Raw genomic sequence first — 17680 nt, forward strand, 5'->3', positions numbered from 1 at the left:
CTAATATGAGACTGAGAATATGAAGTACGAAAGAGTAGGTATAAATACCGAATAGAATGTTCTTTGGAATATTAATAATACTCTTGCAATGAAGTGAATCAGAGCGAACCATGCGTTTGTAAAAAATTGGTCTATCAGAATATAAAAAAAGATAAAAGTATCCTAGCCGGGACCAACAGTTTAAAATTCGGACAATGAGGTGATCAGCCTGCAATGTCCTAACCAAACCAAGGCTCACAAAATACTTTTTTTACCTTTGACGGGTTTGCTCTTGTCCCAAGACAGTCAGAACAGTCAGTCAGTCAGTTTGGTGTTTTTGTAATATGTCCCCACCGGGATTCAAATCCAGGACCTACGAATCATGAGCCCAATGTTCAACTACTGGACTGCGGAGGTTGTATACAATTCTATAATTATATTTCATAGAGAAGAAGCGGTGCAAATTGTAAACTTCTATCGCATAATCACTTTATAGATAGATAGATACAGGAGGAGCTCGGTGGCGCAGCGGTAAACGCGCTCGGTCTGCGATTGTTGAAGTTAAGCAACTTTAGCAAAGGCCGGTCATAGGATAGGTGACCACAGAAAAAAAAGTTTTCATCTCGAGCTCCTCCGTGCTTAGGAAGGCACGTTAAGCCGTTGGTCCCGGCTGCTGCATTAGCAGTCGTTAATAACCACCAATCCGCACTGGGCCCGCGTGGTGGTTTAAGGCCTGATCTCCCTATCCATCCATAGGGAAGGCCCGTGCCCCAGCAGTGGGGACGTTGATGGGTCGTTGATGATGATGATGATGAGATACAGAAAAGTACAACAGGCGGCCCCATTGTTTATTGGCGTTATGATCGATATCGATAAAATAATCATCTCATTACTAGCTCATAATAGGATTACTGCAGTAGGCTGCGCATTAAAGACGTTTACTTTTTTCACGTCGCGTCGTTTTTTTATACTCTGTGGAACATTGTACCGTTTTTAGTCTTTAATTCTTTTCCTCTTATTTCTTTTAAGGAGGTTCTCCATTCAAATGTAATTTCTTTTAAACTCGCATCTACTTTGTATTGAGACTTGGTTTCGATCAATCTATGTTCCAATTTTCATCCACGATTGTCTAATGGTTTAGATTTTAAAAGGCAATAGACATTCAGACACACTCTACGCCCCTGCCTTTGGTTTTGGTTTGATACAAGACCATTAAACTGGCCCCAGGGGGGACAGAGTCATCTTCTCTGCCTTCCACTGGGGCAGTTCCTATTCTGCGCGTCCTTGCCGCGGGGGTGCGCGCCTCTTACTTCAGTAGGCCAGAGTGAGATGGTGGCAGAGTACTAATAGGGACCCAGACCTACGGAGTATAACGTAGAACCCTTGCCCTTGGGTGAAAACCTCAACGGTTGCAGAGGCGGAGATGTCGAGCCATCGGTACGGCAATGCGGGACGGAAGGGGCAAGTCACAGGGAATGTAAACTAACAGGGGGCAGCAGTAACTGTCAGTACTATTCAGAGGCGGAGGACAGGAGTCCTAATAAGGCTTTGAAATAGACTACTCTAGGCGCCATCCCACTCGCGTCAGACAGAGTACTGCGGGGCGGATGGTAAGAGGGAAACCACTGCGCTGTTTCCCTAAAAAAGTAGAGAATGCTACACCGACAAGAGCGTGGCTCTTAAATTAGTGATGATGATAAAACAAACATAAATTACATTACCAGACCCTAAAAGCCTAATAACCAAAGATCAACAAAATTAGTTAATAAATTATCTAAATTATTACTTTGAACAAGTCGCGAATGAGCAGAGAGATATTATTAAGTATTAATGTAGGTTTAGGGTGTTACTGAACCGACCCATATTTTGCTGCTTGGTAGTGCTGGGATGAATATGTTAGTAGCTGCTACTGGTAACCTAGTACCTGTGTAAGCTAATAGTTCAACAGTAAATCATTACCCTCCTGCAATTATCCCACTCTAAGTGTGTTTTTCTTTTTTGACGTGACTTATTGTAGATTTGCCGCAGATGGCATTAACTACTTGGCCGGAGAAATGGGGAGCGCTGAAGGCTCTCACCCGGTACAACGTTTAAGACAACAGGCCTGAGGGTGCTCAGTTGGGCGCGAACCTCGGCTCAGGGCATCGTCTGAGAGGAAGAATATTTGAAAGGATTAATAGACCCTATAGTCGGTCGATAGCGATAAGCGCTGAATGAGGGAAATCGTCGACCACGCCGGCGGGGTCGGTATGGGGGTTCTAACTCTTAGTGTGGTCGGCACAACATCTATTCCTCTTCCTTTCTGTCAGTCATCTCAGTACTCACACCTTTCACACACATATCCTTCTTTAGTCTGTCCATCCGCATTCATACATACATAAACTCACGCCTATTGCCCACCGGGGTAAGCAGAGACTATGGAATTCCATTTGCTTCGATCCTGACACACTCCTCTTGCTTCCTCCACATTCATCAATCGTTTCATACACGCCGGTTCAGAGTAGGTATAATTAAAAATTGATCAGCATTGAATTTTTAATTTGAATTTTGTATCAAAAGTGGCTGCAAATAGTTTCTTGATTATTTAGTAGTTCTGCCCACCCCTTCGGGGAATGCGGGCGTGGGTTTATGTATGTATGTGAATTTTTAATAATTACATAGTATTATCTATAGTGATGCGACGATACGAGGTCTAGTACCATCACTAGTTATCTTTAATGAAGCTTTCATTATTTACCTGCGTCGGTTATCTCACTAATTAATTTTGTCCGTTTTTAATTAGAGTTTAGGCCGCCGGCCGCGGGCGGCGGAAATATTAAATTTAATATCACCTTTGAAGTAACTGTTACGAGTATTTTAGGATTCGTTGAAGTATCAAATTGGTTGCAAGAGAGTAAAGGTTAGCGGTTAGCTGGTGGTGGAGTAATCACGAGTCATCATCATCATCACCAGCCCATTAACGTCCCCACTGCTGGGGCACGGGCCTTCCCTATGGATGGATAGGGAGATCGGGCCTTAAACCACCACGCGGGCCCAGTGTGGATTGGTGGTTATTAACGACTGCTAATGCAGCCAGGACCAACGGCAGCTTGAGGACGTGCCTTCCAAAGCACGGAGGAGCTCGAGATGAAAACATTGTTTTTGTGGTCACCCATCCTATGACCGGCCTTTGCTAAAGTTGCTTAACTTCAACAATCGCAGACCGAGCGCGTTTAACGCTGCGCCACCGAGCTCCTCACGAATTACGAGTATCACGCCTGTATCCCTCAGAGTGTAGGCAGGGGTGTATAGGCAATGCTCAACCACTGGACCACGGAAGTCTAATCACCTATCATCATACGATATAATCATTCTTATCAAAAGTGGCTGTAATCTTTTGATCATTTCGACCCCAGTACATACGCAACGTGATAAAATTTTGTCACGGTCATTTTACCGATTCTGACGATATAATTATGTCGTTTTATTTATTTATTTTATTTATTTATTATGGTGCATCAACAGCAGTACATACACAAACACACAAAATAAAATACACATAGGAAAAGTTCCGGTATGCCTGCCAATTATAGACGCACACAACACTTATAATAAAAAGTAAAAACTGAAGTTAACAAATTAAAAGGAACAATAATTGAAAATAAAATTAAAAAAAGAAAAAGCATAGATCGTGTGATGATGATGATGATAAGATAGATCGTGTAAGGTTTCTTTAACAACGTTTAAATGGTATGAAAAAATAAATAATGCGAAAACTAAAATTGCATTGAAATGCAAAATAAATTTTAGAGATAGGTGGATATGTCGTTTTGTCGATTAGTGCTAATATGTGAGCCCAAATAAGTCATGTCGTTCTGTCACAATACGAACAAAAAGGAAAAACAAACTTATCTTTTTTTTTTGACGTGACTTATTGTAGATTTGCCGCAGATGGCATTAACTACTTGGCCGGACAAATGGGGAGCGCTGAAGGCTCTCACCCGGTACAACGTTTAAGACAACAGGCCTGAGGGTGCCCAGTTGGGCGCGAACCTCGGCTCAGGGCGTCGTCTGAGAGGAAAAATATTTGAAAGAATTAATCGACCCTAGTGGGTCGATAGCGATAAGCGCTGAATGAGGGAAATCGTCGACCACGCCGGCGGGGTCGGTATCGGGGCCCTGAAGTGTTTGGTGTCTTTCAAACTTATCGATTTCGACAAAATGTATTGAATCGATCGATAATTTTATCACATTGTGCACGTTAGCCCTGCAGAAGTGGGTTTGAAATATATGTTATAAATACATACATACATACATAAACTCACGCCCGTAATCCCAAATGGGGTGGGCAGAGCCACAAGTAATCAAAGACAACTTGCAGCCACTGTTGATACGAAGTCCTAAGATGGATATGATGAACCTTATGGTGATAAGGGATCAGCCTATCGCCCATAACATTAGTCCATCATGTTATAAATATACACAACAATAACATAAAAAAGGTTATTATAAGATAAGTGAATATCCAGAAGATATGCATGGGATTAGCTGCCTGGGAACTGATATTAGGCAGCTAAATTACTAAATTGCATAACAGTATTTTATGTTTTTTTAAAAAGAACGTCTAGGGCCCTGTGCCGAGGTTTTTCCTGCAGCTTTCTTTTCCCTGGCTATACAGCTTGTGAGAAGCTGCAGTAGTTTTAGGCGAAAGAGACGTTCGTTATGTAAAAAATGACGATTCAAAGTGTGAATTTTGAATTTTGGACCTCCAGATCGTGAGTACAACGCTCTAACGACTACAAACGTTGTGTAATAATATTATGATACGGTAACATACATAGGGAGTAAGGGAAGAACGGAAAGAACACCTATATCCGGCCCAACTGCCAACGTCACCTGCGCGCGTCGGTGCTTCGTTATGAGTCGCTGGTGGCGGTGTCCACTGGGCGCCGCGGTGCTCCTGCTAGATAACGAACGAGGCTCTGGCGACCGAGCAATGGCGGTATAACCATACCACCGGTCGGGCAATCGACCATAGAGGCAACCTTGGAGTTTAAATAACTTCAAAAATGTCTCGGGCACAAGGCAACGGGAAACCACTGCTTCTATTTTCCCAAGAGAGTCAGCATGAAGGGTCCTCGCAACCCTGATGCTGACCACGATCCTCAGATATGAGGGACCGACCCAACAGAGAAAACATACAATAGTAAATTGCGTTACTATGTCATGACACACATAGATATACAGTACTAGAGAGGACGTAAACACGAAACAAAAAATGAAAACCACATGTTCATATACGAGAAAATTGTCGGACATTTCTTAGAATGGGACTAGAAACAGTAACAATTGTAGAGCAAACGTTTCGAGACGACGATAAGATCTTGGAAATAATTCTTTAAACGCTCGCGAATATTTCGAGCAATAAGAGAAGCTTACGAGGGGAAACTAAGAGGAAACCAAGAGGACAGGGAGGGCATTGGGTGATGGTTGAGGTGTTAGACCCCCCCCTTTTACAACTCATCGTCTTCGTAGGGGCGTCATCTCACTAGGAAACCATGTTGGCGCCACCGCCGTTGTGGCAGTTAAAAGGCGTTGTATGCTCCACACCTCGGACACTTCATACAACTCCAACTCCAGACAGCACAAATTGACGTTATAGTACACGTGGCTCTGTGTGTGCGACGTCTTAGGGTAGCTACAGCTTAGGGTAATCGGACCGGCACAGTCGGTTCGGCAGTATTAGCCGAACAACAAAGCTGAGCTGATGTATAGTCCGTTCAAGAATGATCTTCATAAAAGGTAAACAAATATGGCTGCCGATATTTTTTGTCTGTGTCAAACTGCATATTAGTGAAGTGCTGAATTGATTTTAGCTCAAGTTATTTTATCAAAATGAACTGACTCTCTTGGGTTGTTTGAATATTTCGTATGATAATATTAAAATATATATTGTATGTTTCTTTGTGGTTACACTAACTCACTTTGAAAGTCATTTTTTCTGCGCATTTCGGCTTATTAAGTACAGTACACTCACTTAAGTTATTCACGGAACTGACTCGTTTTCCTGACCTGAATGAAATGTCTCATCACTAATCGTCAAATTGACAGCTAGCCACAGATTAACAAGAATTTATGATGTCAACTTTTTTGTGTGAGGTTTTGTTTGATTTTTGTTTTTACATGAAAAAATATATTTTTAATCATTATTTTACGTTAATTTCACATTGAGCTAAGAAATAATACATCTATTGAGTGCTACGGATGTTATTAGAAGAATAATTTGCGTAGTTTAGGTGAAATTCGAACATTCTTTGTAGTAACAGGTTTGTTTACCTTTTATGAAGATCATTTTTGAACGGACTATAATTACTGCACTTGTGGGGTAAACCTAGGTCAGACGCTGGTGGGAGTGGAGTTGCCGTTCAATACGTAGTACTCTAAACAGGGGCCTTATTTAATATATACCCATTTCACGTAGCACATCAGAACCTGACATGTGCAAGATGAGACAGGTACCTATATACAGAACATCGTAACGAACACTGAGGGGGATGATTCAGACCATGATTCTGAGTTAATATCAGGTGGAATTTTCCGTCGCAAATTAATGACTTTTTGTTTATTTAAATTGTTATCAATTCTATAGTTGTGCTATAGTTTTAATCATGGTCTGATCCCTCATTTTTTTATTACTTATCTTACTTATCGCTATCGACCCACTCGGGTCCATTAATTCTTTCAAATATTCTTCCTCTCAGGCGACGCCCTGAGCCGATGTTCCGCCCAACAGCCTCAGGCCAGTTGTCTTAAATTTTGTACCGGGTGAGCTCTCTGCGCTTCCCATTTGTCCGGCCAAGTAGTTTAAATTGCCATCTGCGGCAAATTTACAATAAGTCACGCCAAAAAAAAGGTCTGAATCATCTCTCAAAGTTTTTATTACCATGTTACAAACACTCTATATTTTCGAACGTATGTTGAAGGCGCGGGCTATCACGGATTCATACTATAATTTGACCCCCATGTTTTTACTGAATCCGGGCCTGTGTGCCGGCACTACAGCGGGTGCGCTGTAAGTAATTCCTCTGTAAGGAACAAGACGTTCCGTTTAAAAAGAAAGTATTTGTTCCGGGACAAAACTATTTATTAGAATAAACAAAGTGCCCACTACGGAATTAAAAATCTTTTTCTTCCGAGAACGTTCTTTGTTTGGACACGACAATAAGGTTTTGTTTGCGACCTCTTTTTCTGTTACTAAAGTGAAGATTAAATTTTCAAATTAAGCAAATTCTCAAAATAATCAGCTATTGTACTTAAAAAACGACAATAAACTGGCGACGAGTGGGTGTATATACAGGGTGTTAATGACATCGAAAAAAAAACTTTGAGGGATGATTCAGACCATGATTCTGAGTTGATATCAAGTGATATTTTCCATCGCAAAAGTATAGAATATAGAAGTATAGAAATAATTTAAAAAACATGAATTTGGCGACGGAAAATTCCACTTGATATTAACTCAGAATCATGGTCTGAATCATCCCCCTCAGTATTCGTTACGGTGTCACTGACATCCTATGTACTATAGATACCTCAACTTGCCTTCGGGGACATATTCTATTCTTGATGTAAGATTATATCCCGCAATCTAAGAAAAATGGGTACTTATAGGGTAAAAAATATATTATGCCTTGGCGAACCCCTTTCACTTCACTTATATCTTCTTCTTCTATCGTGTGGATTGTGAGGTGGATTACTAACCTCATCAACCCTGGTGTCAGGGTTACTATTGACTCATGAAACGACTACGTACTTACATCAGTAAGTAGCAACCGAGACCAACGGCTTAACGTGCCTTCCAAAGCACGGATCGTCTTACTTTCGGAAAATAAGGTGATCAGCCTGTAATGTCCTAACCAAAGGATCGCAAAGTGATTTTTGTGATATGTCCTCACCGGGATTCGAACCCGGGTCCTCCGGATCGTGAGCCCAACGCTCAACCACTGGACTACAGATGCCGTATATATTGATTTACATCTTTTTCATATTAAGTTAAACCAGCGTTGATATTGATACTAATAACTATTCACATTTTCAAAAGATTACATCTCCATAATAATACTTTCCTAATATCTAGGAAGGCATAGGTACATATAAGCAGTATACATAATATTTACCATCTCTTAAGTCTTCCCTGAGCAGTGACAGTATGAAAAATTGCATTCCCGACCTAATTCCAACCCATTAGTGGAACGAAGATGTAGAGCGGATGAAGAGCCCCTCACAGATACGAGTAGGTAGAACCAGAATCTTAGAATAAGGAATAATTTTAGGTACAGAACGGCAACTCTCCGCTCCTCACTAGCGGCTGAGCTAGGTTTCCTCACCCCCTCTCACCCTCTCTCTTATACTTTAGTCTTCAATCGTATGGGAATCAAACGTTACACACACAGATGTGTACGATAAAGTCAAAGTGTAGCGTCTGTGTAAAACGAGGTGTTTACAGAGTGTGTCAGAATGTAAAAACACGGAACATTTTTCACATCAATGGTTTAGGCGTCTTTTTAGAAAAACATAACATAACATAACAAATACTTTATTGCACAAACAGGAAAAAACAAAATACAAAACAAAAGAGAAATAGAATTAGTACAATAGGTGGCCTTATTGCTAAGTAGCAATCTCTTCCAGGCAACCTTTAAGTATAGGAGAAAATATGTTTTGATGATGATGTTTTTTTTTTTAACACAACAACATAGCATAAGCTCACATATACTGATGGGGTATTTAGAGGTGCGTCCATCGCAAGATGAACTAAGTACCCCCACCTCACCGAGTTTTCTGTAAGACCAACGTGATAGGTGGTGAGCCGTATCGCCGTCTGTATAATGGCTAAGCCAATTTATTTAAAACTAAATGAATGGTCATTTTATAATGCTAATTTTATTTTAAGTTACAGCTGTCATTTTCTTATCCGCCGAAAAGGAAAGGGATGGGTAATTGACAGGCATGATATTTATGGAACACACGTCAGTTTTAGGCAGGAAAAACAACTCTCTAAAAATACCAAAGTCAATAACCCGACATAATTAAGTTGACAGCACACGTCAAGTGCCACAGGTGTTGACATACACAAATGGTCTTAAGCCAACTTATGTCTTTGGCTACCCAAAAAGTTTTGGCGCGTAAGTACTTTTATATACAGGGTGTTAGTGACATCGTAACGAATACTCAGCGGGATGATTCAGACCATGATTCTGAGTTAATATCAAGTGGTATTTTTCGTCGCAAAATTCATGATTTTTTTACATAAACTGCTTATATTATATACGTCCCACTGCTGGGCACAGGCCTCCCCTCAATCAACCGCAGGGGGTATGGAGCATACTCCACCACGCTGCTCCACTGCGGGTTGGTGGAGATGTTTTTACGGCTAATAGCCGGGACCAACGGCTTAACGTGCCCTCCGAAGCACGGAATCATCTTACTTTTTCGGACAATCAGGTGATTCAAGCCTGAAAAGTCCTTACCAAACAAAGGACAGTCTCACAAAGTGATTTCGACAATGTCCCCATCGGGAATCGAACCCGGACCTCCATCTCGTGAGCCTAACGCTCTAACCACTAGACCACAGAGGCTGTTCAATTCTATACTTTTGCAATGGAAAATTCCATTTGATATTAACTCAGAATAATCAACTGAATCATCCCCCTGAGTATTCGTTACGATGTCACTTCCACCCCGAACAAGTACATACAGATATATACATACAAGTAGGTATGGGTGTTAGTGACATCGTAACGAATACTGAGGAGGATGATTCTGACCATAATATTCTGACTCGATTTCAAGTGGAATTTGTTGTCGGAAAATTCATGAAAATTTTATTGTTTTTTTTTTCAATTATTTTCATTTCTATACTTTTGCGACGGAAAATTTTAATTGATATCAGCTCAGAATCATGACCTAAATCATCCCTCAAAGTTTTCGTTACGATATCCCTAATACCCTGTAGTTACATTTGTAGGGAGCGCTGGTAATTGTAATAAAACCCCACACAAACAATTGAATGAACTGTATTACCCAGGATATCAATCAAATTACAAGATCCAAACATCGAGACGCGCTGGCTTGCTCGCGCTAGAGATGTGACTGACCATAAATGGTAGACTATTAGGTATGTCCCATACAACATTGACATAATTGTCTATTCCAGTACAATCATCTATATATCCAAGTAGTAATTTGGCTTGTGTGTACAAAATTGAATTTTCCATAAAACGATGTTTAATTAAGGTTCCTCAGTATGTAATATTGATGTCCCTGTATACATATTTATATAGGGAACCACAGAAGTTGTCAAAATAATTTATGACTGTCTCCTGACTCGATGAATTAAATTTTGTCACGTGTTTTGATGAAGAGCCGTGGTAGCTTAGTTGGAAGAACGCTTGACTCTCATTATGAGGTCCCAGGTTCGAATCCCAGCATAGGCCTAAAATGATATTTAGATAGATAAATAAAATCTTTATTTAGGTTTAAGACGTCACATTAACTTCTTAATATTGTGTTATGAATGTGTTTATTTATTTATTTATTAGGCATATCAACAGTACAAACACACAACAATTAATAAAACTTTCTTAAGGCTAGTACTAGTGTTTGCACCAATTAAAGACATTCACAACTTATGTAATTAACATGTATGTAGAATTTGTTTAAAAAAAAATATTACGGAATAAAAAAGGTATGAAAAGTTACAGCCAGGCAACACTACAACAACAAAAAAAGAAGAATAGGTACAAGAAAAAAACTACTATTTTTTTTTTCTATTAAACCAGTTAAACTAACGGTCATGACCAGATGATTGCACAATGAGTTTCTTGAATTTAGGCAAACTGTTATGAAATATGTAATAATATGTGTTCCTCTAGTTATTAAATAACTTGTAATGTATACCCTCATTGGTTTTTAAAAGATGTGTTGCTGTTGCAGTTTCTTGTCATTTCTTCTCCTCAGCCATAACACCTTGCGAAATGACGTACATTCAAAAATGTTACATTGACCTTCAACAAGTTTATTCATGATAATTACGTTGAATAAATGATTCTGGTTTCTGATTGAATTGAATTATATTGAATTTGTTTTCGAATGTTTGGGTCATAAATTATTATCACGTGCTTGGCGGTGAAGAAAACATCGTGGGGAAACCAATATTCTCGAGAAATGCGTTTCGCAGTCTGTGACATAACCTATATAGGCTGGTTTCTCCTTCCCTCTACTTACTAAGATATACGTATATATAGATTATCACTATATTACTCGGGTAAGTACATAATAGTTCTATTTGTATTTTGGCGCTCGGTCTGCGATTGTTGAAGTTAAGCAACTTTCGCAAAAGTCCGGTCATAGGATGGGTGACCACAAAAAAAAAGTTTTCATCTCGAGCTCCTCCGTGCTTCGGAAGGCACGTTAAGCCGTTGGTCCCGGCTGCATTAGCAGTCGTTAATAACCATCAATCCGCACTGGGCCCGCGTGATGGTTTAAGGCCCGATCTCCCTATCCATCCATAGGGAAGGCCCGTGCCCCAGTAGTGGGGACGTTAATGGGCTGATGATGATGATGATGATGATGATGAAGTACATAATTATTGCTTAATATGTGGATCACATTATGCAACATAACATAATTCTATTATGTTGCTAGCTATATTGCTTCTCTTTATTTTGATCAGAATAATAATGGGTGGAAGATGTGATTGTGCCTGGGTATAATATAAAGGGTCATCATTTTTTTTTCTTGTTTTATATTATATATTTGTTATTTATTTTATATTTGTTACTGTGGTGTCCCTTTATAATAAACGTTTCTTTCTTTCTTTCTTTTTTTTTTACTGAAAAACAAAGATAAAATATGCATATGTCTGTTATCTATGAAATTAGAAGGCGAAACGAAGGAAAATCTGTACAGCGCCATCTATACTGTTTCTGAGCAACATAGCCTGGTAAGTGCCTCATTTTATAAGAAGGTATATAATTAAGCCTTGTATGTTTTTTTTCTTTATGACTGTACTCGCTATTCCGTCCTTATCGTTAAACAGATGACGTAAATGAAGCAACTCTGCCTGAGATGTCCCTATTAAAATGAGTGCACAAAGTTTGCCCCGTAAACTACGTTTTGTCGAGCTTAGTGTTGAGAAAACGGTATTAAAATACGTTATACGAATATTAATAGTCATTGTGGTTCAGTGGTTTACTGGTTGGCTTCTCAAACGGGGACTGCCTGTTCGAACTCCGGTACCGGACTCTGACCTAGGTCTGCCAACCATTGCCCAATGGCTCAAATTAGCTTCCAAACGTTTTTTCGATTCTGCTCCGCACCACCCAAATCCCCTGGTAGTTGCGGCTTCCGAATACATCCCGCTTAGGGACGGTACTGAAAAGTATCGGCGTCCGAAGGACGTAATATACGATCCCGACGACCCGATTACCCTAGCCATAGAGGCAGCCAATCAGCTCGCGACACCAAACACTTCAGGACCCCGATACCGACCCCGCCGGCGTGGTCGACGATTTCCCTCATTCAGCGCTTATCGCTATCGACCCGCTAGGGTCGATTAATTCTTTCAAATATTTTTCCTCTCAGACGACGCCCTGAGCCGAGGTTCGCGCCCAACTGGGCACCCTCAGGCCTGTTGTCTTAAACGTTGTACCGGGTGAGAGCCTTCAGCGCTCCCCATTTGTCCGGCCAAGTAGTTAATGCCATCTGCGGCAAATCTACAATAAGTCACGTCAAAAAAAAAAAAAAAAAAAAAAAAAAAAAAAAAAAAAAAAAAAAAAAAAAAAAAAAAAAAAAAAAAAAAAAAAAAGGTACCGGACTCGCGCTAATGACTTAATTTATCTTAAATGCAGTTTTCACTAACACAGTTGGCTCAACCTTTTTTTGACGTGACTTATTGTAGATTTGCCGCAGATAGCATTAACTACTTGGCTTGACGAATGGGGAGCGTTGAAGGCTCTCACCAAGACATGCAATATGGCTCTGGTGATAGGTAGTGAGCCTTATCGCCGTCTATAATGGTCGAGCCAACTGTGTAAGTAAAAAATGCACTTACGATAAATTGATAACTCATTTTTGCAAGTCCGGTACCCCTGTTTAGTCGAGTATACAAACTCCTCAACAACGTATCGATAAACAGAACACCACTATTTTTAATTCGATCACATTTCAGTACGCTACAAAGGATCCTTCGCCTATTTGGCTTTCTTCTTGCCCCTCAATCTCCTTTTAACTTAACTTTTATTTTCCCTCGTTCCTTTGCTTGCAACTAGAATTAACTTTGGCTGACAGTTGAGAATTTAAATAGGAAACAAATTAATGAATTTTACTCTTAAACGTTGCCTTTGTTTACTTCCCAGCGAAGCAAAGAGATCGTTAAAAAATGAGGATAGAAATCAATAGACAAGAACAAGGCAACAGGCTTCGTGCTCAGGTCGGCGTCAGCGCCTCAGCTTAGGGCGACGCCAAACTGGGCATCCTCAGGCCTGTTGTCTTAAACGTTGTACCGGGTGAGAGCCTTCAGCGCTCCCCATTTGTCCGGCCAAGTAGTTAATGCCACCTGCGGCAAATCTACAATAGATCACGTCACAAGAGAGGATTAAATTTGAAAGAATTTATCGACCAATAGCGATAAGCGCTTAATAGGTACATTATTTAAGCTGTGTTGCCCGATTTAAATAAAAAAATACACACATAAGCTCACGACTATATCCCAATTGGGAGAGTCAGAGATACATCCATCGCAAGATGAACTAAGTACCCACATCTTGCCGAGCTTCCTGTTAGGCTAACGTGATAGATCGTCTATAATAATCGAGCCAACTGTGTGAGTGACAACTGCAGTTAAGATGATGATATAAAAAAGTTTAAAATTAACTTAAGAAAATTCCTAATTGAGAAAAGTTTTTACACACTGCAAGAGTTTTTCTTATATGATAAACAGACTGTAAGTGTTGTAGATTTTGAAATAAATAGTTTTTAAGATTTTTTATAGTTATTTTTTGATTACTTTTGTTTAATGTCAAGTACTTATTTATTTATTTTTTGTATTTCTGGCTTAATTTAGTTTCTTACTATTTTTTCTTGTTTTTGCTATTCCCTCCCGGGTCCATATCTGGTATTATAATATTTATAACAACTGTTTACCATATATGGTGTGCAATAAATACATTGACTTTGACTTTTAAGATAAATTAATAACTCATTGGTGCAAGACGGGTTTCGAACCGGCTCCGATATACCACAGGACGACAGTGTCTGAATAAAAAACACTTAAACTTTCGGATCGCTTCGATTTGCCTAGTCTAAAATAAAATAAAATAATAGCTATCACATAAAATTAATTGCAACCGCTGTCGCGACCCCATTAAATTTAAAACAGCGTCTATCTAACCGCAGTAGACAAAAAATGGAATTAATCCACTCATTCTTCACTGTCAACACGGTTTAGCATAAAGCGAAAAAAATGCGACTTCGCCTAAGGAATTACAATGTCATCAATTTTGGAAATTATTTTCTAACCTAGTTACATTTTTTGTGGTGTGTGCTCTGAGTGAGGAGCTCGGTGGCGCAGCGGTAAACGCGCTCGGTCTGCGATTGTTGAAGTTAAGCAACTTTCGCAAAGGCCGGTCATAGGATGGGTGACCACAAAAATGTTTTCATCTCGAGCTCCTCCGTGCTTCGGAAAGCACGTTCAGCCGTTGGTCCCGGCTGCATTAGCAGTCGTTAATAACCATCAATCCGCACTGGGCCCGCGTGATTGTTTAAGGCCCGATCTCCCTATCCATCCATAGGGAAGGCCCGTGCCCCAGCAGTGGGGACGTTAATGGGCTGATGATGATGTGTGCTGTGAGTAGATGAAGCTTTTTTTTTTGTTATCTAGGCTTCGTTTAGTCAATACAAGCCTAGACAAGTTGCAAAACGTTCTATTTACATACATACACGCCTATTTCCCGTTGGTGTAGGCAGATACTTCGTTGTTTCACATACATACTAAGATAGATAGATAAAATCATCTTTGTGATCCCTAGTTTGGTTAGGATATTACAGGCTGATCACCTCATTGTAAGTCTCATTAAATGTCAAATATGATAGTGCGACAGGGTTCTAAAGTGGGTACATGATATTGCTCATGACTGTACATCCATCGCAAGGTAAACTAATGCGGCGGACCTAACTAGTTGACCAGCTAGTTCCACCTACATACAACAGATGGCGCCACCATTCAATAGTTCTGAAACGCGGTATTGAAGTTTACACAGCGAGACGCATATATACAACATCCAACGTAACGGCTTCCGTAGTTCAGTGGTTTGAGCGTTCGGCTCACGATCCGGAGGTCCCGGGTTCAAATCCCGGTGGGGACATATCACGAAAATCACTTTGTGTTTGATTAGGACATAACAGGCTGATCACTTGATTTTCCGAAAGTAAGACGATCCGTGCTTCGGTAGGCACGTTAAGACGTTGTTCCCGGTTACTACTTACTGATGTCAGTTAGTAGTTGTTACATGAGCCATGTCAGGGGCCTTTGGCGGCTCAATAGTAACTCTGACACCAGAGTTGATGTGGTTGGTAATCAAACAATCCACACGATAGAATAAGATTGTGAGTTGTTGCTCAACTCGGCTAACAAGTTTTTCTACTTATCAGGTATTATGGGCGATTGTACATGTCTGTCTGTATGCTTATATTGTTATATACTTCCAGTCTTCTTCTTCTTATCATGTGGGTTGTGAGGTGGAATACCAGCCTCATCAACCCTGGAGTCAGGGTTATGATTGAACCGCCAAAGGCCCGTAACATGGCTCATGTAACGATTACTCATTTACATCAGTAAATAGTAACCGGGACCAACGGCTAAACGTGCCTTCCGAAGCACGGATCATCTTACTTTCGGACAATCAGGTGATCAGCCTGTAATGTCCTAACCAAACTAGGGATCACAAAGTGATTTTTGTGATATGTCCCCACCGGGATTCGAACCCGGGGCCTCCGGATCGTGAGTCCAACGCTCAACCACTGGACCACAAGGGCCGTTAGATTACTTCTAGTAATCTGACCTGTACAGTCATGAGCAATATAATGTACCCACTTTAGGACTCTGTCGCACTAATATATTTGACATTTAGTGAGACTTACAGTTCAATTTGTCAAAAAAGTTAATGTGACATGGTACCAAAGTGTATACATATTAATGCTCTTGACCGTACATAAACTAGTATATACCATGTTATATACAGAGCGTGCCGTAATATCGAACGTTGGACTGCGGCGCTGGCGTTGAATTTTGCTTCGTCCACCTCGGTCCACCTGCCACCTGCAGGACTCCGGTTTAGGGTGGGGTGGAGTCGACATTGGACTTACAATTTCATATAAATTGTACGTCAAATCTTCGGCGACGAATGTACCTCTTAACTACTCCATTGGGATATAAAAATGTTTAGTACAATCTACTCTGAATCTGAATTGATGGTTATGCGGGAAGCAAGAGAAGTGTATTATAGAAAAATATAGATACAATAAACACCCAACAAAAGCAATTCTTCGATTTGCCTGTGGGAGTGAAAATTATAACTGTGGTACTCCCACAGTGGTGGGTTACTTATGGTTTTATGTCATGTCAAAATATGATGGATAAAAATGCAAATGCCGTTTTATTGAATATATTACAATAACATTAAAATAAAGTAGTAACATTGCGTCTCCACAGCAATCTCTGTCTCCCCAAGCAAGGTGGCTAGCCAGTCGCTCCAATAACTCAAATTCAATAATGTCTACAAATGAAACGTCACTCCTCCGGAATTTTATATTCGAGAAACTTTCCTTTTATATTGTTTCTGGCTTAAACCGGAAAATTCCGGATTTAACAAGCCGGAGCGTTTTAAAAGTTAGCGTTTTTCGCGCCAGTTGATCAATTTGAAGTCGAAAGACGAATTTTGTCGAGTGGTTTTTCTTGAGGCTTTTGAGACTTTTGAATCCAGCCTTTTAGGAGTAGGTTTACATTGTTTTTTTTATATATATTCCTTTGTGCTGTTTTGTTTCAGGAAAACTAACCCAATTGGGATTATAGTCATGCTTATGATATGACGTTGCTATGTTGGTTTTGTGGTTTCCAGGATTTGTGCCCGATTTATGGCAATAGTCTCGCCGCCGGTTACATGCGACTTAAACATAGCTAGCGAGCGACAGGAAATAGGGTGTGGCGAGTCACAGGGACTGTAACCTGGAACCTGACAGAGAGCAGCAGGAACTGTCAGTACTATTCAGGGGCGGAGGACAGGAGTCCTAGTACGGCTTTGAAATACACTGCTCTGTGCGCCATCCCACTTGCGTCAGACAGAGTACTGCAGGGCAGAAGGCAAGAGGGAAACCACTGCCCTATTTTTTCCCTTCTTCTTCTTGTTTCGATGGCATTCAGATTTTTTCAGCCCAGCATTTTGCCACTCGAACAGCATTTTCGGTGGCATTCATCATCCTCTCGCGTACAGGTATCAGGGCACGCGGGGCAAGATGTCAGGTGAGCCATGTCAATGTAGCTTGGAGAATGCTACATTGACAAGAGCGTGGCTCTTAAATTAGTGATGTGAAATATAGCTAGCGATGAGTGGATATATTACTTATACATAGTATTATAAAACATAACATAGCATCTCGCTTCGCT

General features: G+C 40.4%; 1 protein-coding gene and 1 long non-coding RNA gene across 16 annotated transcripts in view; one reads left to right on the forward strand and one right to left on the reverse strand.

Annotated features, from left to right (window-relative positions):
- LOC126378017 (hemicentin-1) overlaps positions 1-17680 on the reverse strand; it is a 663470-nt gene that overhangs the window by 48489 nt on the left and 597301 nt on the right. The gene's annotated exons all lie outside the window — the stretch shown is intronic.
- LOC126378244 (uncharacterized) overlaps positions 12223-17680 on the forward strand; it is a 101290-nt gene continuing 95832 nt past the window's right edge. The window contains exon 1 of the long non-coding RNA XR_007568059.1: positions 12223-12621. This is a non-coding gene — a long non-coding RNA (uncharacterized LOC126378244). The remainder of the gene's footprint in view (positions 12622-17680) is intronic.

Source organism: Pectinophora gossypiella, chromosome 25, assembly GCF_024362695.1.
Source record: "Pectinophora gossypiella chromosome 25, ilPecGoss1.1, whole genome shotgun sequence".
Taxonomy (NCBI): Eukaryota; Metazoa; Arthropoda; class Insecta; order Lepidoptera; family Gelechiidae; genus Pectinophora; species Pectinophora gossypiella.